The following is a 23,548-nucleotide window of genomic DNA, read 5'->3' as shown; positions in this document are numbered from 1 at the left end:
GTGCAGTACACCGCAGGCATGCAGGTGTTGCAGGGTGCAACAGGTTTGCCCATGCGGTCTCCGGTGATGCCCCGATCCTGACCGGATCTAGACGACCTAGAGGGCAGCGAGGCAGTTCCTGGCGTTGAGAAGGTGCGGCGGCCACGGGTTGGCCCGCTCCAGCTTCAGCGGCTGGTCTCGGGGGGCGAGCGCAGGCTCCGTAAGACCAAGACCCAGGGCGCATACCGCGTGCGTCGCAACAGGCGACCCCTCCACCACCTACGGCAGTGCCGCCACTCATGGCCAAGATCCAGAGCCCCCTCCTCCGCCGTTGAGGTTGAAGAGCGAGCGGATCCTCCCCAAGCTATCGGTGGTTTGGGTGCCGAGCTCGAGCACGCTGGTGCCGAAGGGGATGCAGACCTTGGGCGGACCCGTGTCGAGGGGGATGCATACCATGGTGGCGCTCCGGCCGAGGGGGATGCAGACCACAGTGGCGCTCCAGAGGAGGGGGATGCAGACCACGGCAGGATGCAACCTTTGTAGTAGCCATCGCTCCAGCCGAGGAGCGAGGCGCCAACGTCGGTGGAGGGCTGCTAGAAGATGGCGAGGCAACGGCGATGAAGGACCTGTGCGAGGCAATGGCGGCAGCGGACCTAGCCGAGGCAACAGTGATGGTGGATCCGGCGAGGCAATCACTGGTAGAAAAAGGGCCTGTAGTCCCGGTTGGTAAGGGCCTTTTGTCCCGGTTCTGTAACCGGGACTAAAAGGTCGGTACTAATGCCCTGTCCCTTTAGTCCCGGTTCAATCCAGAACCGGGACAGATGGGCCTCCACGTAGCCTGTGCGCGGAGCCCAGGCAGGAGAACCTTTGGTCCCGATTGGTGGCACCAACTGGGACCAATAGGCATCCACGCGTCAGCATTTCTGTGGCTGGGGTTTTTGTTTTTTTTTTGAAGGGGGGGGGGGGTTGGGGGTTTTGGGGAGTTAATTTAGGTGTTTCATATATTGTGTTAGGTAGCTATAATTAATAGAGAGAAGTGTCCTCTCTTATGTCCGTGCTTGGTCGACGCTACGTACTATACATACGTATAGAGAGGACTAGACACGCTAGCTAGGTAGTAAGCAAACGAAGGAAACAGAAGATCGTCATGAACATATATGCATACAGAGAGAAGTGATATCGACCACCTTTCCTTCTCCGAGAGATTGGTCGAACAACAAGTTCTCGTATATCTATCCGACACTACCGGCTACATATATACAATAATTATATCTTATAAATATAATCATACGGACTCATGGTCCACATAGTATTCTCCGTCTTCAGCGATCACGTGGTCAAGAAAGAATGCCGCCAATTCCTCTTGAATTTCTCGCATGCGAGCTGGTGCTAGGAGTTCATCCCGCTTCCGAAACATCTAATTTGAAGAAGGGGGTCAATACATATATATATATGAATGAATGAAACTCAACACAGATGATGGTAATAAAATAAAATTGTGAATGTTGTTATTTACGTACTTCATATTGTTCGTCAGAGTACCCGCCCCGCTCACAGGTCGTGTGGCGGATGGACTCGCAGACGTAGTACCCACAGAAATCATTCCCTTGTTCCTGCCACAACCACTTTACAAGAAATAGAGGTCAATCAAACTGATAAGCAAAAATGCTAAATGGTATTGATGAAACTAGCGCTTGAATCACTAGGAGATGCGCGGAACATGCTACTATAGTACTTACTTTCGGGTGTCTAAATTCCAGCTCCTTCGGCAGTCCCGGAACTTTTCTGGTGAATTTTCTCCAAACCCTGCCGGACAAAGAAAACAATTACTTGATATCACGAAATGAACAAAGTTGCTGATATGGTGGATAATGATCGATTTAACTTACTTCTTGAGGATTTCAGTCATGTCCGCATACTCCTGGGGATCTTTTCGTTTAGAGTCCAAGACAGTTACTACTCCCCGCTCAAGCCTAATCTCTAGGAGAATATAGTGGTACCTGCGCACGCATGCATAACTCATCAATTACATTACTATAACCTGGACTAATATATAAGGGAAACCGAATATGCACAAGACAGTAATACTCACTTGAAGTTGTAAGGAAAGAGTATTATATCTTTGTTTTCATTTTTTTTGAATGATCGTAGCAAGTTGGCCTCGGTATCTTCGGGACGATGTTCAACCTCAGTTGCATCTATGAGATATGTGTTAACGAACCCAATATCACCGATTTGTCTTTTCTTCAATTCGGCGATCTTCAATCTGCATAATATAGTGAGGATAATTATAAATACATGCAATGAAAGAGATGAGCTATATAGAGAGACTTAATGACAGAAGTAATAGTACTTACAGACAGTAGAAGGTGACCGTTGTTTTATCGAGGGCCAATTGATTGAAAAACCGATAGAACTCCTCAAATGGAATAGGCAACAGTTCAATTCCAACGAGGTCATGCTCCGGTTTAACTCTCGCATACAAAGTACTCCTCCCCCCAGACTCTCTGCAGATTTTCAAGTACCAATCGTGTAATCTTCGCATCATCGTTGTTAAAGATTTTTCATCTTTGACGAGAGGCTTCCCGTACTCGTATCTGTGTATCTGCACCTCCATGGGATCATAATGTACATCGTCGGGCAGGTAATCGTCAACATTGCAATAACCGGGCACCATCCTCGGATCGACGATGTCACTAGGCACCTTGAGCGAGGGGCACGATTGCTTCACTTGTTCGCCGAGCTGGGCAATTTGTTTCCCAGCTGCTCGTCGTTCTTTCAGCCTTTGATCACTGACTGTACTTCCCGACCGCTCCGCTTCGGCCCATGTCTTTGCAATAATGCGCTCATAGTTGCCTTTCGGCGGAGACTTGGGTGGTTTTGCCAGGGCAGCCAGAGTGCGCTTCACTTTCACCGGATCTACCTTCTCCTCCGGAGGTGGATGTCTCTTTGCTTTCAACCCTTTAAACCAGTCATCCACTTCGGTTCGCGCGATCTTCGCGTTCTCCTCCGGGGTCCTCTCGTATGGTAACTTCTGTGGACTCTTCAGAGAAGGACCGAATCTGTATGTCCTCCCGCCTCTGGTTGTACTGCTAGACGCCGGCCGAGCAAACGGAGCGGTTGTCTTCTTTACTTGCTTACGAGGCGGAGGAGAAGGACTACGATGCGCCGGAGCAGCTGCCGGAGCGGCGGCGGGTCTCTTCCGCCCTTGCTGACGAAGCGGAGAAGGAGGAGGCTGGCTGCTCGGGCGCGCCGGCACAGGCGGAGAAGGAGGCGGAGTGCCGCCACGCGCCGGAGAAGGAGCTGGCCGAGGGCCCTGATCGTCACTCGCCGGAGGAGGAGGCGGAGTGCCCTGACTCGCCGGAGGAGGAGGAGGCGGAGGCGTCCAGTTCGGAAGGTTGATGAGCTCCTTCCGCCATAGGCATGGAGTCTTCAGAGCAGACCCCAGTGTTGGGGAACGTATTAATTTCAAAAAATTTCCTACGCACACGCAAGATCATGGTGATGCATAGCAACGAGAGGGGAGAGTGTAGTTTACGTACCCACGCAGACCGACTGCGAAAGCGTTGACACAACGTAGAGGAAGTAGTCGTACGTCTTCCCGATCCGACCGATCCAAGCACCGTTACTCCGGCACCTCCGAGTTCTTAGCACACGTACAGCTCGATGACGATCCCCGGGCTCCGATCCAGCAAAGCGTCGGGGAGGAGTTCCGTCAGCACGACGGCGTGGTGACGATCTTGATGTTCTACCGTCGCAGGGCTTCGCCTAAGCACCGCTACAATATGATCGAGGTGGAATATGGTGGCAGGGGGCACCGCACACGGCTAAGGAACGATCTCAATGATCAACTTGTGTGTCTAGAGGAGCCCCCTGCCTCCGTATATAAAGGAGCCAAGGGGGAGGGGGCCGCCGGCCAGGAGGAGGGCGCAGGAGGAGTCCTACTCCTACCGGGAGTAGGACTCCCCCCCCCCCAATCCTAGTTGGACTAGGATTCCCCGAGGGGGAAAGAGAGAGAGGGGGGCCGGCCACCTCTCCTAGTCCTAATAGGACTAGGGGAGGGGGGAGGCGCGTGGCCACCTTGGGCTGCCCCTTTCTCCTTTCCACTAAAGCCCATTAAGGCCCATATGGCTCCCGGGGGGTTCCGGTAACCTCCCGGTACTCCGGTAAAATCCTGATTTCACCCGGAACACTTCCGATGTCCAAATATAGGCTTCCAATATATCAATCTTTATGTCTCGACCATTTCGAGACTCCTCGTCATGTCCGTGATCACATCCGGGACTCCGAACTAACTTCGGTACATCAAAATGCATAAACTCATAATAACTGTCATCGTAACGTTAAGCGTGCGGACCCTACGGTTCGAGAATAATGTAGACATGACTGAGACACATCTCCGGTCAATAACCAATAGCGGGACCTGGATGCCCATATTGGCTCCTACATATTCTACGAAGATCTTTATCGGTCAGACCGCATAACAACATACGTTGTTCCCTTTGTCATCGGTATGTTATTTGCCCGAGATTCGATCGTCGGTATCCAATACCTAGTTCAATCTCGTTACCAGCAAGTCTCTTTACTCGTTCCGTAATACATCATCCCGCAACTAACTCATTAGTTGCAATGCTTGCAAGGCTTATGTGATGTGCATTACCGAGAGGGCCCAGAGATACCTCTCCGACAATCGGAGTGACAAATCCTATTCTCGAAATACGCCAACTCAACATCTACCATTGGAGACACCTGTAGAGCTCCTTTATAATCACCCAGTTACGTTGTGACGTTTGGTAGCACACAAAGTGTTCCTCCGGCAAACGGGAGTTGCATAATCTCATAGTCATAGGAACATGTATAAGTCATGGAGAAAGCAATAGCAACATACTAAACGATCGGGTGCTAAGCTAATGGACTGGGTCATGTCAATCAGATCATTCAACTAATGATGTGACCTTGTTAATCAAATTACAACACTTTGTTCATGGTTAGGAAACATAACCATCTTTGATTAACGAGCTAGTCAAGTAGAGGCATACTAGTGACACTAAGTTTGTCTATGTATTCACACATGTATTATGTTTCCAGTTAATACAATTCTAGCATGAATAATAAACATTTATCATGATATAAGGAAATAAATAATAACTTTATTATTGCCTCTAGGGCATATTTCCTTCAGTCTCCCACTTGCACTAGAGTCAATAATCTAGATTACACAGTAATGATTCTAACACCCATGGAGCCTTGGTGCTGATCATGTTTTGCTCATGGAAGAGGCTTAGTCAACGGGTCTGCAACATTCAGATCCGTATGTATCTTGCAAATCTCTATGTCTCCCACCTGGACTAGATCCCGGATGGAATTGAAGCGTCTCTTGATGTGCTTGGTCCTCTTGTGAAATCTAGATTCCTTTGCCAAGGCAATTGCACCAGTATTGTCACAAAAGATTTTCATTGGACCCGATGCACTAGGTATGACACCTAGATCGGATATAAACTCCTTCATCCAGACTCCTTCGTTCGCTGCTTCCGAAGCAGCTATGTATTCCGCTTCACATGTAGATCCCGCTACGACGCTTTGTTTAGAACTGCACCAACTGACAGCTCCACCGTTTAATGTAAACACGTATCCGGTTTGCGATTTAGAATCGTCCGGATCAGTGTCAAAGCTTGCATCAACGTAACCTCTTACGGTGAGCTCTTTGTCACCTCCATATACGAGAAACATATCCTTAGTCCTTTTTCAGGTATTTCAGGATGTTCTTGACCGCTGTCTAGTGATCCACTCCTGGATTACTTTGGTACCTCCCTGCTAAACTTATAGTAAGGCACACATCAGGTCTGATACACAGCATTGCATACATGATAGAGCCTATGGCTGAAGCATAGGGAACATCTTTCATTTTCTCTCTATCTTCTGCAGTGGTCGGGCATTGAGTCTGACTCAACTTCACACCTTGTAACACAGGCAAGAACCCTTTCTTTGCTTGATCCATTTTGAACTTCTTCAAAATCTTGTCAAGGTATGTGCTTTGTGAAAGTCCAATTAAGCGCCTTGATCTATCTCTATAGATCTTTATGCCTAATATGTAAGCAGCTTCACCGAGGTCTTTCATTGAAAAACTCTTATTGAAGTATCCCTTTATGCTATCCAGAAATTCTATATCATTTCCAATCAGTAATATGTCATCCACATATAATATCAGAAATGCTACAGAGCTCCCACTCACTTTCTTGTAAATACAGGCTTCTCCGAAAGTCTGTATAAAACCAAATGCTTTGATCACACTATCAAAGCGTTTATTCCAACTCCGAGAGGCTTGCACCAGTCCATAAATGGATCGCTGGAGCTTGCATACTTTGTTAGCTCCCATTGGATCGACAAAACCTTCCGGTTGCATCATATACAACTCTTCTTCCAGAAATCCATTCAGGAATGCAGTTTTGACATCCATCTGCCAAATTTCATAATCATAAAATGCGGCAATCGCTAACATGATTCGGACAGACTTAAGCATCGCTATGGGTAGAAAGTCTCATCGTAGTCAACCCCTTGAACTTGTCGAAGACCTTTTTGCGACAAGTCGAGCTTTATAGACAGTAATATTACCGTCAGCGTCAGTCTTCTTCTTGAAGATCCATTTATTCTCAATTGCTTGCCGATCATCGGGCAAGTCAACCAAAGTCCATACTTTGTTCTCATACATGGATCCCATCTCAGATTTCATGGCTTCAAGCCATTTTGCGGATTCTGGGCTCACCATCGCTTCTTCATGGTTCGTAGGTTCATCATGATCTAGTAGCATGACTTCCATAACAGGATTACCATACCACTCTGGTGCGGATCTCACTCTGGTTGATCTACGAGGTTCAGTAGTATCTTGATCTAAAGTTTCATGATCATCATCATTAGCTTCCTCACTAACTGGTGTAGGTGTCACTGAAACAGTTTTCTGTGATGTACTACTTTCCAATAAGGGAGCAGGTACAGTTACCTCATCAAGTTCTACTTTCCTCCCACTCACTTCTTTCGAGAGAAACTCCTTCTCTAGAAAGGATCCATTCTTAGCAACGAATGTCTTGCCTTCGGATCTGTGATAGAAGGTATACCCAACAGTCTCCTTTGGGTATCCTATGAAGACACATTTCTCCGATTTGGGTTCGATCTTATCAGGTTGAAGCTTTTTCACATAAGCATCGCAGCCCCAAACTTTAAGAAACGACAACTTTGGTTTCTTGCCAAACCACAGTTCATAAGGCGTCGTCTCAACGGATTTTGATGGTGCCCTATTTAACGTGAATGCGGCCGTCTCTAGAGCATAACCCCAAAATGATAGCGGTAAATCTGTAAGAGACATCATAGATCGCACCATATCTAGTAAAGTACGATTACGACGTTCGGACACACCATTACGCTGTGGTGTTCCGGGTGGCGTGAGCTGTGAAACTATTCCGCATTGTTTCAAATGTACACCAAACTCGTAACTCAAATATTCTCCTCCACGATCAGATCGTAGAAACTTTATTTTCTTGTTACGATGATTTTCAACTTCACTCTGAAATTCTTTGAACTTTTCAAATGTTTCAGACTTATGTTTCATTAAGTAGATATACCCATATCTGCTTAAGTCATCTATGAAAGTGAGAAAATAACAATATCCGCCACGAGCCTCAATATTCATCGGACCACATACATCTGTATGTATGATTTCCAACAAATCTGTTGCTCTCTCCATAGTGCCGGAGAACGGTGTTTTAGTCATCTTGCCCATGAGGCACGGTTCGCAAGTACCAAGTGATTCATAATCAAGTGGTTCCAAAAGCCCATCAGTATGGAGTTTCTTCATGTGTTTTACACCGATATGACCTAAACGGCAGTGCCACAAATAAGTTGCACTATCATTATCAACTCTGCATCTTTTGGCTTCAACATTATGAATATGTGTATCACTATTATCGAGATTCATCAAAAATAGACCACTCTTCAAAGGTGCATGACCATAAAAGATATTATTCATATAAATAGAACAACCATTATTCTCTGATTTAAATGAATAACCGTCTCGCATCAAACAAGATCCAGATATAATGTTCATGCTCAACGCAGGCACCAAATAACAATTATTTAGGTCTAATACTAATCCCGAAGGTAGATGTAGAGGTAGCGTGCCGACCGCGATCACATCGACTTTGGAACCATTTCCCACGCGCATCATCACCTCGTCCTTTGCCAGTGTTCGCTTAATCCGTAGTCCCTGTTTCGAGTTGAAAATATTAGCAACAGAACCAGTATCAAATACCCAGGTGCTACTGCGAGCTCTAGTAAGGTACACATCAATAACATGTATATCACATATACCTTTGTTCACCTTGCCATCCTTCTTATCCGCCAAATACTTGGGGCAGTTCCGCTTCCAGTGACCAGTCTGCTTGCAGTAGAAGCACTCAGTTTCAGGCTTAGGACCAGACTTGGGTTTCTTCTCCTGAGCAGCAATTTGCTTGCCGTTCTTCTTGAAGTTCCCCTTCTTCTTCCCTTTGCCCTTTTTCTTGAAACTAGTGGTCTTGTTAACCATCAACACTTGATGCTCCTTCTTGATTTCTACCTCCGCGGCTTTCAGCATTGCGAAGAGCTCGGGAATAGTCTTATTCATCCCTTGCATATTATAGTTCATCATGAAGCTCTTGTACCTTGGTGGCAGTGATTGGAGAATTCTGTCAATGACGCAATCATCTGGAAGATTAACTCCCATCTGAATCAAGTGATTATTATACCAAGACATTTTGAGTATATGCTCACTGACAGAACTGTTCTCCTCCATCTTGCAGCTATAGAACTTATTGGAGACTTCATATCTCTCAATCCGGACATTTGCTTGAAATATTAACTTCAACTCCTGGAACATCTCATATGCTCCATGACGTTCAAAACGTCGTTGAAGTCCCGATTCTAAGCCGTAAAGCATGGCACACTGAACTATCGAGTAGTCATCAGCTTTGCTCTGCCAGACGTTCATAACATCTGGTGTTGCTCCAGCAGCAGGCCTGGCACCTAGCGGTGCTTCCAGGACGTAATTCTTCTGAGCAGCAATGAGGATAATCCTCAAGTTACGGACCCAGTCCGTGTAATTGCTACCATCATCTTTCAACTTTGCTTTCTCAAGGAACGCATTAAAATTCAACTGAACAACAGCACGAGCCATCTATCCATATTCAACATAAACAAGCAAGATACTATCAGGTACTAAGTTCATGATAAGTTTAAGTTCAATTAATCATATTACTTAAGAACTCCCACTTAGATAGACATCCCTCTAATCCTCTAAGTGATCACGTGATCCAAATCAACTAAACCATAACCGATCATCACGTGAGATGGAATAGTTTTCAATGGTGAACATCGTTATGTTGATCATATCTACTATATGATTCACGCTTGACCTTTCGGTCTCCGTGTTCCGAGGCCATATCTGCATATGCTAGGCTCGTCAAGTTTAACCTGAGTATTCTGCGTGTGCAAAAACTGGCTTGCACCCGTTGTAGATGGACGTAGAGCTTATCACACCCGATCATCACGTGGTGTCTGGGCACGACGAACTTTGGCAACGGTGCATACTTAGGGAGAACACTTCTTGATAATTTAATGAGAGATCATCTTATAATGCTACCGTCAATCAAAGCAAGATAAGATGCATAAAAGATAAACATCACATGCAATCAATATAAGTGATATGATATGGCCATCATCATCTTGTGCCTGTGATCTCCATCTCCCAAGCACCGTCATGATCACCATCGTCACCGGCGCGACACCTTGATCTCCATCGTAGCATCGTTGTCATCTCGCCAATCTTATGCTTCCACGACTATCGCTACCGCTTAGTGATAAAGTAAAGCATTACATCGCGATTGCATTGCATACAATAAAGCGACAACCATATGGCTCCTGCCAGTTGCCAATAACTCGGTTACAAAACATGATCATCTCATACAATAAAATTCATCATCATGCCTTGACCATATCACATCACAACATGCCCTGCAAAAACAAGTTAGACGTCCTCTACTTTGTTGTTGCAAGTTTTACGTGGCTGCTACGGGCTTTAAGCAAGAACCAATCTCACCTACGCATCAAAACCACAACGATAGTTTGTCAAATAGACTCCGTTTTAACCTTCGCAAGGACCGGGCATAGCCATACTTGGTTCAACTAAAGTTGGAGAGACTGTCGCCCGCAAGCCACCTATGTGCAAAGCACGTCGGGAGAACCGGTCTCGCGTAAGCGTACACGTAATGTCGGTCCGGGTCGTCTCGTCCAACAATACCGCCGAACCAAAGTATGACATGCTGGTAGGCAGTATGACTTATATCGCCCACAACTCACTTGTGTTCTACTCGTGCATATAACATCAACATATAAAACCTAGGCTCGGATGCCACTGTTGGGGAACGCATTAATTTCAAAAAAATTCCTACGCACACGCAAGATCATGGTGATGCATAGCAACGAGAGGGGAGAGTGTAGTCTAGATACCCACGCAGACCGACTGCGGAAGCGTTGACACAACGTAGAGGAAGTAGTCGTACATCTTCCCGATCCGACCGATCCAAGCACCGTTACTCCGGCACCTCCGAGTTCTTAGCACACGTACAGCTCGATGACGATCTCCGGGCTCCGATCCAGCAAAGCGTCGGGGAGGAGTTCCGTCAGCACGACGGCGTGGTGACGATCTTGATGTTCTACCGTCGCAGGGCTTCGCCTAAGCACCGCTACAATATGATCGAGGTGAAATATGGTGGCAGGGGGCACCGCACACGGCTAAGGAACGATCTCAATGATCAACTTGTGTGTCTAGAGGTGCCCCCTGCCTCCGTATATAAAGGAGCCAAGGGGGAGGGGGCCGCCGGCCAGGAGGAGGGCGCAGGAGGAGTCCTACTCCTACCGGGAGTAGGACTCCCCCCCCAATCCTAGTTGGACTAGGATTCCCCGAGGGGGAAAGAGAGAGAGGGGGGCCGGCCACCTCTCCTAGTCCTAATAGGACTAGGGGAGGGGGGAGGCGCGTGGCCACCTTGGGCTGCCCCTTTCTCCTTTCCACTAAAGCCCATTAAGGCCCATATGGCTCCCGGGGGGTTCCGGTAACCTCCCGGTACTCCGGTAAAATCCTGATTTCACCCGGAACACTTCCGATGTCCAAATATAGGCTTCCAATATATCAATCTTTATGTCTCGACCATTTCGAGACTCCTCGTCATGTCCGTGATCACATCCGGGACTCCGAACTAACTTCGGTACATCAAAATGCATAAACTCATAATAACTGTCATCGTAACGTTAAGCGTGCGGACCCTACGGTTCGAGAATAATGTAGACATGACTGAGACACATCTCCGGTCAATAACCAATAGCGGGACCTGGATGCCCATATTGGCTCCTACATATTCTACGAAGATCTTTATCGGTCAGACCGCATAACAACATACGTTGTTCCCTTTGTCATCGGTATGTTACTTGCCCGAGATTCGATCGTCGGTATCCAATACCTAGTTCAATCTCGTTACCAGCAAGTCTCTTTACTCGTTCCGTAATACATCATCCCGCAACTAACTCATTAGTTGCAATGCTTGCAAGGCTTATGTGATGTGCATTACCGAGAGGGCCCAGAGATACCTCTCCGACAATCGGAGTGACAAATCCTATTCTCGAAATACGCCAACTCAACATCTACCATTGGAGACACCTGTAGAGCTCCTTTATAATCACCCAGTTACGTTGTGACGTTTGGTAGCACACAAAGTGTTCCTCCGGCAAACGGGAGTTGCATAATCTCATAGTCATAGGAACATGTATAAGTCATGGAGAAAGCAATAGCAACATACTAAACGATCGGGTGCTAAGCTAATGGACTGGGTCATGTCAATCAGATCATTCAACTAATGATGTGACCTCGTTAATCAAATAACAACACTTTGTTCATGGTTAGGAAACATAACCATCTTTGATTAACGAGCTAGTCAAGTAGAGGCATACTAGTGACACTAAGTTTGTCTATGTATTCACACATGTATTATGTTTCCGGTTAATACAATTCTAGCATGAATAATAAACATTTATCATGATATAAGGAAATAAATAATAACTTTATTATTGCCTCTAGGGCATATTTCCTTCACCCAGCCGAGTCTCCCCTTCACCGGTAGGGTGGTCAAGCTGGAGGTCCTCAAATCCCTCTGTTATTTCATCCACCATCACCCTAGCATATCCTTGTGGAATCGGCCGGCAGGGAAAAGTTGCGCCGGGTTCAGTAGGATAAACAGAGCCAACAGCCGCCTTGACCTTCAAATTCATCCATTGCGTCATAAGGTGGCAATTTTGAGACTCCGTGATAGCATCCACGGGATAGCTGGCAGGAGTCGTCAAGGCATGCTCCGGCTGAAGCAGCTTGGTGGAAGCCACGCTGCTTCTGCGCTGAGATGGCAGGGTAGTTTCGGGGGAAGCTTCGGCAGTACGTTTGCTGTGATTTGCTTCTCATTCCTCTATCGCGTCTACCCTTGCTTGCAGCGCCTGCATTTGGGTCTGCTGCACTTTTTTCCTCCTCTCATGGGATTTGTAACCGCCTGCATCCGGAAACCCAACCTTCCACGGAATGGAGCCTGGCGTGCCTCGTGTCCGTCCAGGGTGCTCAGGATTCCCGAGGGCCATTGTGAGCTCGTCGTTCTCTCTGTCTGGAAAGAACGTCCCTTCCTACGCTGCTTTGATATACTGCTTAAGCTTCCTGACTGGTATGTCCATTTGATCGTTCGTCCAAATGCACTTCCCTGTTACAGGGTCCAAGGTTCTGCCAGCCCCGAAGAACCAAGTCCGGCAACGGTCTGGCCAGTTAATTGTCTCTGGTTCGATCCCTTTATCAACCAGATCATTCTCAGTCTTGGCCCACTTAGGCCGGGCTACGAGGTAGCCACCTGACTCCGTGCGATGGTGAAGCTTCTTCTTCGCAGCATTTTGCTTGTTTGTCGCCGACATCTTCTTACTCTTTTCCAATGTCTTGTGGGCCACAAATGCGGGCCAGTGATCTCTGATCTTCTCATATCTGCCCTTGAATTCTGGTGTCTCATTATTTTCGACAAACTTATTCAGCTCTTTCTTCCAACTCCTGAATAGTTCTGCCATCCTCTTAAGAGCAAAAGACTTGATTAATTGCTCTTTAACTGGGTTCTCTGGATTATCCTCTGGCGGTAGGGTGAAATTTGACTTCAGCTCAGTCCAAAGATCATTTTTTTGCATATCATTGACATAAGAGACCTCAGGGTCTTCTGTAGCCGGCTTAAACCATTGTTGGATGCTTATCGGGATCTTGTCCCTAACCAGAACCCCGCACTGAGCAACAAATGCGTTCTTTGTTCGGATGGGTTCAATCGGTTGGCCGTCGGGCGCGATTGCTATGATCTCAAACCTTTCATCCGAGCTCAACTTTTTCTTCGGGCCTCGTCTCTTTACCGAAGTTGTGCTCGATCCGGAGGGCTAGAAAAAAGAACAAAGACTTAATTAATATGTGTACATACCAAAACAATGAATGCACCAATCAGCTAGTCAGCACAGGCTTAACTAATATATATACCTGCCGGACTCGGTTCGGTCACCGGAGCCGTCATCACGGTCTCCTTCTTGCACCGGCATTGGGTCACCGGAGCCGTCCTCATGTTCTTCTTCTTGCACCGGCATTAGGTCACCGTAGCCAGCTTCTTCACCCTCTCCTTCCACACCATCGGTGTCGTTGAGAAACAACGAGACGACATCACTTCCTTCTGCAATTATGTCCCTCAACAACGCTTCTTTTGCTTCGTCTCGGGCGGTGTCCATAGTTTCTACAAATATTTACAACATAGCAATTATTATTCAAACATGACAGATGGATATATTAGTGGCAAACGTAGAACTAGCTACCTAATCATAGTAAGGAATCATATATATTAATTAGTGGCCTCGATGCTGCTTCTCTAGGGTTTGGGGTGGCCTCGACAACGCTTCAAGGGTTTGGGGTGGCCTCGAGAACGCTTCAAGGAGGGGGTAATATCGACCCCCCCCCATGTGTTGAAGCTATCGGGAGGGGGTATATATCGACAATGATGACACTACATCTATGTCCCTCGACGACCCTCGTTCCCGATAAAAAAAAGAGGAAGAAGAAGAAAAAAAAGAGGAGAAGAAAGAATAGAGGAACTCCTCTATTCTTTCTTCTCCTCTTTTTTTTCTTCTTTCTCTTCTTTTTTTATCCTCTTCTTCCTCTCATGTTCGAGAGCATCGCCGAGGGGTCGGGAGGTTGCCTAGTGTCAAAGGATTCAACAAAACCATGTATTCATCATTAGGCGAAAGTAACATGTGCATGATGGTACGAAGCTCTCCAAAGTTATTTTGGAACGGAGTCCTCGATAGGATAATTCGCTTTTTGGTACAAAGTTCAGCAAGAACCTTCCAAATATCATTATTTGGAAGGCCTTTGCTGAAATTCATACAAGAAGGCAAATTATCCTATCCGGGACACCATTCCAAAATAATTTGGAGGACTTCGTCATGCCCTGGTTACTTCTGGCTAATGATGAAGCCATGGATTTCTTCAATGCTTTGACACTAGGAAACCTCTCTCGACCCCTCGGCGATCCTCGACCCCTCGAACCCTCGACGACCCTGGAACCCTCGACCCCTCGGCGATCCTCTTCTTCCTCTCATGTTCGAGAGGATCGCCGAGGGGTCGGGAGGTTGCCTAGTGTCAAAGGATTCAACAAAACCATGTCTTCATCATTAGGCGAAAGTAACATGTGCATGATGGTACGAAGCTCTCCAAAGTTATTTTGGAACGGAGTCCTAGATAGGATAATTCGCTTTTTGGTACAAAGTTCAGCAAGAACCTTCCAAATATCGTTATTTGGAAGGCCTTTGCTGAAATTCATACAAAAAGGCAAATTATCCTATCCGGGACACCATTCCAAAATAATTTTGGAGGACTTTGTCATGCCCTGGTTACTTCCGGCTAATGATGAAGCCATGGATTTCTTCAATACTTTGACACTAGGAAACCTCTCTCGACCCCTCGGCGATCCTCGACCCCTCGAACCCTCGACGACCCTGGAACCCTCGACCCCTAGACGACCCTGGAACCCTCGACCCTCGAGCCTATAGAACCCTCGAACCCTCGACCCTGAAACCCTCGACCCTTGACCCCTAAACGACCCTCGACCCTCTACCCTAGTTCCCGACCCTCGACCCCTCGGAAATCCTCGACACCCTCGTTCCCGATAAAAATTAAGAAGAAGAAGAAGAAGAAGAAGAAGAAAGAGGAGAAGAAGAAAGGAATAGCTAGAGGAGAAGATCGAAGAAAAAAAAGAAGAAAAAAAGAGGAGAAGAAGAAAGGAATAGTGGAGAAGAAGAAAAAATAGAATATATTCTATTTTCTCTTCTTCTCCACTATTCCTTTATTCTTCTCCTCTTCTTTTTCTTCTTTTTTCTTCTTCTTATTTATTTCTCCTCTTCTTCCTCTCCGCTTCTTCTTTCTAAGTCCTGCTTATATACACAGAGTATTGGTCCCGGTCCGTACCCCTCTCGACCCCTCGTCCATCTCTCGACCCCTCGACGACCCTCGTCCCTAATAACATTTTTTTCTCCCCTCGACACCTCTTGACCTCTCGTCCCACTCTCGACCCCTCATCATCATCTATCACCCCCCCCCCTCGTTTTCTTTAGCATATATCCATGAACAAAAAAATAATTCATATATAGAAAAAATGCTATATGAACATACATACATATGAGCATATACAGAGAGCATATACATAGCCAAATCCATATACAGAGAGCATATACATACATACATACATACATACATACATACATACCTATGAGCATATATATACATACATAGCCAAATCCAAATACATATGAGCATATACATACACATATGAAAAATTTTATCACACACAGAGAGCAGCGGCGGCGGCGGTGATGGTCAGAGCGACAGGGATCGATGGGAAGGGGGGAGTGTTGGGGAACGTAGGATAAATTCAAAATTTTCCTACGTGTCACCAAGATCTATCTATGGAGTCATCTAGCAACGAGGGAGGAGTGGATCTACATACCCTTGTAGATCGCGCGCGGAAGCGTTCAAGAGAACGGGGTTGATGGACTCGTACTCGTCGTGATCCAAATCACCGATGACCAAGTGCCGAACGCACGGCACCTCCGCGTTCAACACACGTACAGCCCGGTGACGTCTCCCATGCCTTGATCCAGCAAGGAGAGAGGGAGAGGTTGAGGAAGACTCCATCCAGCAGCAGCACAACGGCGTGGTGGTGGTGGAGGAGCGTGGCAATCCTGCAGGGCTTCGCCAAGCACCACGGGAGAGGAGAAGGACTTGGGAGAGGGGACGGCTGCACCAAAGGCAAAGGTATGGCTGCCCTCCCACCCCCACACATATATATAGGGGCAAGGGAGAGGGGGGCGCAGCCTTGGCCCTTCCTCCAAGGAAGGGTGCGGCTAGGGAGGAGTCCCTCCTCCCCAAGGCACCTCGGAGGTGCCTTCCCCCTTTAGGACTTTTCCTTTCCTTATCCCTTGGCGCATGGGCCTCTTGGGGCTGGTGCCCTTGGCCCATATAGGCCAAGGCATACCCCCTTACAGCCCATGTGCCCCCCCGGGGCAGGTGGCCCCACCCGGTGGACCCCCGGGACCCTTTCGGTGGTCCCGGTACAATACCGGTGACCCCGAAACTTGTCCGGTGACCAAAACAGGACTTCCCATATATAAATCTTTACCTCGGGACCATTCCGGAACTCCTCGTGACGTCCGGGATCTCATCCGGGACTCCGAACAACATTCGGTAACCACATACAAACTTCCTTTGTAACCCTAGCGTCATCGAACCTTAAGTGTGTATACCCTACGGGTTCGGGAGACATGTAGACATGACCGAGACATTCTCCGGTCAATAACCAATAGCGGGATCTGGATACCCATGTTGGCTCCCACATGTTCCACGATGATCTCATCGGATGAACCACGATGTCAAGGACTTAATCAATCGCGTATACAATTCCCTTTGTCTATCGGTACGATACTTGCCCGAGATTCGATCGTCGGTATCCCGATACCTTGTTCAATCTCGTTACCGGCAAGTCTCTTTACTCGTTCCATAACACATCATCCCGTGATCAACTCCTTGGTCACATTGTGCACATTATGATGATGTCCTACCGAGTGGGCCCAGAGATACCTCTCCATCACACGGAGTGACAAATCCCAGTCTCGATTCGTGCCAACCCAACAGACACTTTCGGAGATACCCGTAGTGTATCTTTATAGCCACCCCATTACGTTGTGATGTTTGGCACACCCAAAGCACTCCTACGGTATCCGGGAGTTGCACAATCTCATGGTCTAAGGAAATGATACTTGACGTTAGAAAAGCTTTAGCATACGAACTACACGATCTAGTGCTATGCTTAGGATTGGGTCTTGTCCATCACATCATTCTCCTAATGATGTGATCCCGTTATCAACGACATCCAATGTCCATGGTCAGGAAACCGTAACCATCTATTGATCAACGAGGTAGTCAACTAGAGGCTTACTAGGGACATGGTGTTGTCTATGTATCCACACATGTATCTGAGTTTCCTATCAATACAATTCTAGCATGGATAATAAACGATTATGATGAACAAGGAAATATAATAATAATCAATTTATTATTGCCTCTAGGGCATATTTCCAACAGTCTCCCACTTGCACTAGAGTCAATAATCTAGTTCACATCGATATGTGATTAACACTCAAGGTCACATCCCCATGTGACTAACACCCAAAGAGTTTACTAGAGTCAATAATCTAGTTCACATTTACCATGTGATTAACACTCGATGAGTTCTGGGTTTGATCATGTTATGCTTGTGAGAGAGGTTATAGTCAACGGGTCTGAACCTTTCAGATCCGTGTGTGCTTTACAAATCTCTATGTCATCTCCTAGATGCAGCTACCACGTTCTATTTGGAGCTATTCCAAATAACTGTTCTACTATACGAATCCAGTTTACTACTCAGAATAATCTGGATTAGTGTCAAAGTTTGCATCGGCGTAACCCTTTACGACGAACTCTTTTACCACCTCCATAATCGAGAAAATTCCTTAGTCCACTAGTTACTAAGGATAACTTTGACCGCTGTCCTGTGATCTATTCTTGGATCACTCTTGTACCCCTTGACTGACTCATGGCAAGGCACACTTCAGGTGCGGTACACAACATAGCATACTGTAGAGCCTACGTCTTAAGCATAGGGGACGACCTTCGTCCTTTCTCTCTATTCTGCCACGAGCTTTAAGTCTTAACTTCATACCTTACAACTCAGGCAAGAACTCCTTTGACTGATCCATCTTGAACACCTTCAAGATCATGTCAAGGTATGTGCTCATTTGAAAGTTCCATTAAGCGTTTTGATCTATCCTTATAGATCTTGATGCTCAATGCTCAAGCAGCTTAATCCAGGCTTTCCATTGAAAACACTTTCCAAATAACCCTATATGCTTTCCAGAAATTCTATGTCATTTCTGATCAACAATATGTCAACAACATATACTCATCAGAAATTCTATAGTGCTCCCACTCACTTCTTCGGAAATACAAGTTTCTCATAAACTTTGTATACACCCAAAATCTTTGATCATCTCATCAAAGCATACATTCCAACTCCGAGATGCTTACTCCAGTCCTCAGAAGGATAGCTGGAGCTTTGCATACTTATTAGCATCTTTCAGGATTGACAAAACCTTCCGGTTGTATCACATACAACCTTTCCTCAAGAAAAATCGTCGAGGAAACAATGTTTTGACATCCTATCTGCAAGATTTCATAAATAACGCAGTAATCGCTAATATAATTCCAACAGACTCTTAGCATCGCTACAAGTGAGAAGGTCTCACCGTAGTCAACTCCTTGAACTTGTCGGAAAACATCTTAACGACAAGTCGAGCTTTCTTAATGGTGATACTTACCATCATTGTCCGTCTTCCTTTTAAAATCCATCTGTACTCAACAGCCTTACGACCATCGAGCTGTTCCGCCAAAGTCTACACTTTGTTTTCATACATGGATCCTCTCTCGGATTTTATGGCCTCGAGCCATTTATCGGAATCCGGGCCCACCATCGCTTCTCCATGGCTCGTAGGTTCATTGTTGTCTAGCAACATGACTTCCAAGACAGGATTACGTACCACTCTGAAGTAGTACGCATCCTTGTCATCCTACGAGGTTTGGGAGTGACTTGATCCGAAGTCTCATGATCAATATCATAAGCTTCCACTTCAATTGGTGTAGGTGCCACAGGAACAACTCTTTGTGCCCTGCTATACACTAGTTGAAGTGACGGTTCAATAACCTCATCAAGTCTCCACCATCCTCCCACTCAATTCCTTCGAGAGAAACTTTTTCTCGAGAAAGGACCCGATTCTAGAAACAATCCCTTATTGCTTTCGGATCTGAGACAGGAGGTATACCCAACTGTTTTGGGTGTCCTATGAAGATGCATTTATCCGCTTTGGGTTCGAGCTTATTAGCCTGAAACTTTTTCACATAAGCGTCGCAGCCCCAAACTTCTAAGAAATGACAGCTTAGGTTTCTCTAAACCATAGTTCATATGGTGTCATCTCATCGGAATTATGTGGTGCCCTATTTAAAGTGAATGTGGTTGTCTTTAATGCCTAACCCATAAACTATCGTGGTAATTCCATAAGAGACATCATGATATGCATCATATCCAATAGGGTGCAGTTATGATGTTCGGACACACCATCACACTATGGTGTTCCAGGCTGTATTAGTTGTGAAACAATTTTCACAATGTCTTAATTCTGTGCCAAACTCGTAATTCAGATATTCATCTCTATGATCATATCATAGATATTTTATCCTCTTGTCACGACGATCTTTCAACTTCACCCTGAAATTACTTGAACCTTTCAATAATTCAGACTCGTGATTCATCAAGTAAATATACTCAACATCTACTCGAATCATCTGTGAAGTAAGAACATAACGATATCCACTACATGCCTCAGCACTCATTGGATTGCACACATCAAAATGTATTACTTCCAACAAGTTGCTTTCTAGTTCCATTTTACTGAAAACGAGGCTTTCAGTCATCTTGCCCATGTGGTATGATTTGCATGTCTCAAGTGATTCAAAATCAAGTGAGTCTAAACGGTCCATTTGCATGGAGTTTCTTCATGCATATACACCAATAGACATGGTTCGCATGTCTCAAACCTTTCAAAACAAGTGAGCCCAAAGATCCATCAACATGGAGCTTCTTCATGCGTTTTATACCGATATGACTTACGTGGCAGTGCCACAAGTAGGTGGTACTATCATTACTATCTTTTGGCATGAACATGTGTATCACTACGATCGAGATTCAATAAACCATTCATTTCAGGTGTAAGACCATTGAAGGTATTATTCAAATAAACAGAGTAACCATTATTCTCTTTAAATGAATAACCGTATTGCGATAGACATAATCCAATCATGTCTATGCTCAACGCAAACACCAATCTCGATGGTAGAGGGAGCGTACGATATTTGATCAACCATGGAAATACTTCCAACACATATCGTCATCTCACCTTTAGCTAGTCTCCGTTTATTCCATAGCTTTTATTTCGAGTTACTAACACTTAGCAACCGAACCGGTATCTAATACCCTGGTGCTACTAGGAGTACTAGTAAAGTACACATTAACATAATACATCCAATATACTTCTATCGACCTTGCCAGCCTTCTTATCTACCAAGTATCTAGGGTAATTCTACTCCGGTGGTTGTTCCCTTTATTACAGAAGCACTTAGTCTCGGGTTTGGGTTCAACCTTGGGTTTCTTCACTAGAGCAGCAGCTGATTTGCCGTTTCATGAAGTATCCCTTCTTGCCCTTGCCTTTCTTGAAATTAGTGGTTTCACCAACCATCAACAATTGATGCTCCTTCTTGATTTCTACTTTTGTGGTGTCAAACATCACGAATATCTCAAGGATCATCATATATGTCCCTGATATATTATAGTTCATCACGAAGCTCTAGCAGCTTGGTGGTAATGACTTCGGAGAACCATCACTATTTCATCTGGAAGATCAACTCCCACTCGATTCAAGAGATTGTTGTACTCAGACAATCTGAGCACAAGCTCAACAATTGAGCTTTTCTACCTTAGTTTGCAGGCTAAGAAAATCGTCGGAGGTCTTATACCTCTTGACGTGGGCACGAGCCTGAAATCCAATTTCAGCCCTCGAAACATCTCACATGTTTCGCGACGTTTCAAAACGTCTTCGGTGCCTCAACTCTAAGCCGTTTAACTGAACTATCACGTAGTTATCAAAATGTGTATGTCAGATGTTTGCAACATCCATAGACAACGTTCGAGGTTCAGCACACTGAGCGGTGCATTAAGGACATAAGCCTTCTATGAAGCAATGAGGACAAACCTCAGTTTATGGACCTAGTCCGCATAATTACTACTATCAACTTTCAACTAAATTTTCTCTAGGAACATATCTAAACAGTAGAACTAAAGCGCGAGCTACGACATAATTTGCGAAGACCTTTTGACTATGTTCAGGATAATTTAGTTCATCTTATGAACTCCCACTCAGATAGACATCCCTCTAGTCATCTAAGTGATTACATGATCCGAGTCAACTAGGCCGTGTCCGATCATCACGTGAGACGGACTAGTCAACATCGGTGAACATCTTCATGCTGATCGTATCTACCATACGACTCATGCTCGACCTTTCGGTCTTCTGTGTTCCGAGGCCATGTATGTACACATGCTAGGCTCGTCAAGTCATCCTAAGTGTTTGCATGTGTAAATCTGTCTTACACCCGTTGTATGTGAACGTTGGAATCAAACACCCGATCATCACGTGGTGCTTTGAAACAACGAACTGTCGCAACGGTGCACAGTTAGGGGGAACACCTTCTTGAAATTTTAATGAGGGATCATCTTATTTACTACCGTTGTTCTAAGCAAACAAGATGCATAAACATGATAAACATCACATGCAATCAAATAGTGACATGATATGGCCAATATCATATTGCTCCTTTTGATCTCCATCTTCGGGGCTCCATGATCATCATCGTCACCGGCATGACACCATGATCTCCATCATCATGATCTCCATCATCGTGTCTTCTTGAAGTTGTTTCGTCAACTATTACTTCTACTACTACAGCTAACGGTTAGCAATAAAGTAAAGTAATTACATGACGTTTATGTTGACACGCAGGTCATAAATAAATTAAGACAACTCCTATGGCTCCTGCCGGTTGTCATACTCATCGACATGCAAGTCGTGATTCCTATTACAAGAACATGATCATCTCATACATCACATATATCATTCATCACATCCTTTGGCCATATCACATCACATAGCATACCGTGCAAAAACAAGTTAGACGTCCTCTAATTGTTGTTTGCATGTTTTACGTGGCTGTTATGGGTTTCTAGCAAGAATGCCTACGCAAAGACCACAACGTGATATGCCAATTGCTATTTACCCTTCATAAGGACCCTATTCATCGAATCCGATCCGACTAAAGTGGGAGAGACAGACACCCGCCAGCCACCTTATGCAACTAGTGCATGTTTGTCGGTGGAACCGGTCTCACGTAAGCGTACGTGTAAGGTTGGTCCGGGCCGCTTCATCCCACGATGCCGCCGAATCAAGATAAGACTAGTAACGGCAAGCATATTGAACAAAATCAACGCCCACAACTACTTTGTGTTCTACTCGTTCATAGAATCTACGCTATAGACCTAGCTCATGATGCCACTGTTGGGGAACGTAGCATAAATTCAAAATTTTCCTACGTGTCACCAAGATCTATCTATGGAGTCATCTAGCAACGAGGGAGGAGTGGATCTACATACCCTTGTAGATCGCGCGCGGAAGCGTTCAAGAGAACGGGGTTGATGGAGTCGTACTCGTCGTGATCCAAATCATCGATGACCAAGTGCCGAACGCACGGCACCTCCGCGTTCAACACACGTACAGCCCGGTGACGTCTCCCATGCCTTGATCCAGCAAGGAGAGAGGGAGAGGTTGAGGAAGACTCCATCCAGCAGCAGCACAACGGCGTGCTGGTGGTGGAGGAGCGTGGCAATCCTGCAGGGCTTCGCCAAGCACCACGGGAGAGAAGGACTTGGGAGAGGGGAGGGCTGCACCAAAGGCAAAGGTATGTCTGCCCTCCCACCCCCACACATATATATATGGGCGAGGGAGAGGGGGGCACAGCCTTGGCCCTTCCTCCAAGGAAGGGTGCAGCTAGGGAGGAGTCCCTCCTCCCCAAGGCACCTCGGAGGTGCCTTCCCCCTTTAGGACTCTTCCTTTCCTTATCCCTTGGCGCATGGGCCTCTTGGGGATGGTGCCCTTGGCCCATATAGGCCAAGGCGTACCCCCTTACAGCCCATGTGGCCCCCCGGGGCAGGTGGCCCCACCCGGTGGACCCCCGGGACCCTTCCGGTGGTCC

The sequence above is a fragment of the Triticum urartu genome, chromosome 6A (genome assembly GCF_056163025.1).
Source record: "Triticum urartu cultivar PI428250 chromosome 6A, HENAU_Tu73, whole genome shotgun sequence".
Taxonomy (NCBI): domain Eukaryota; kingdom Viridiplantae; phylum Streptophyta; class Magnoliopsida; order Poales; family Poaceae; genus Triticum; species Triticum urartu.
Note: the sequence above shows the minus strand (reverse complement) of the source record.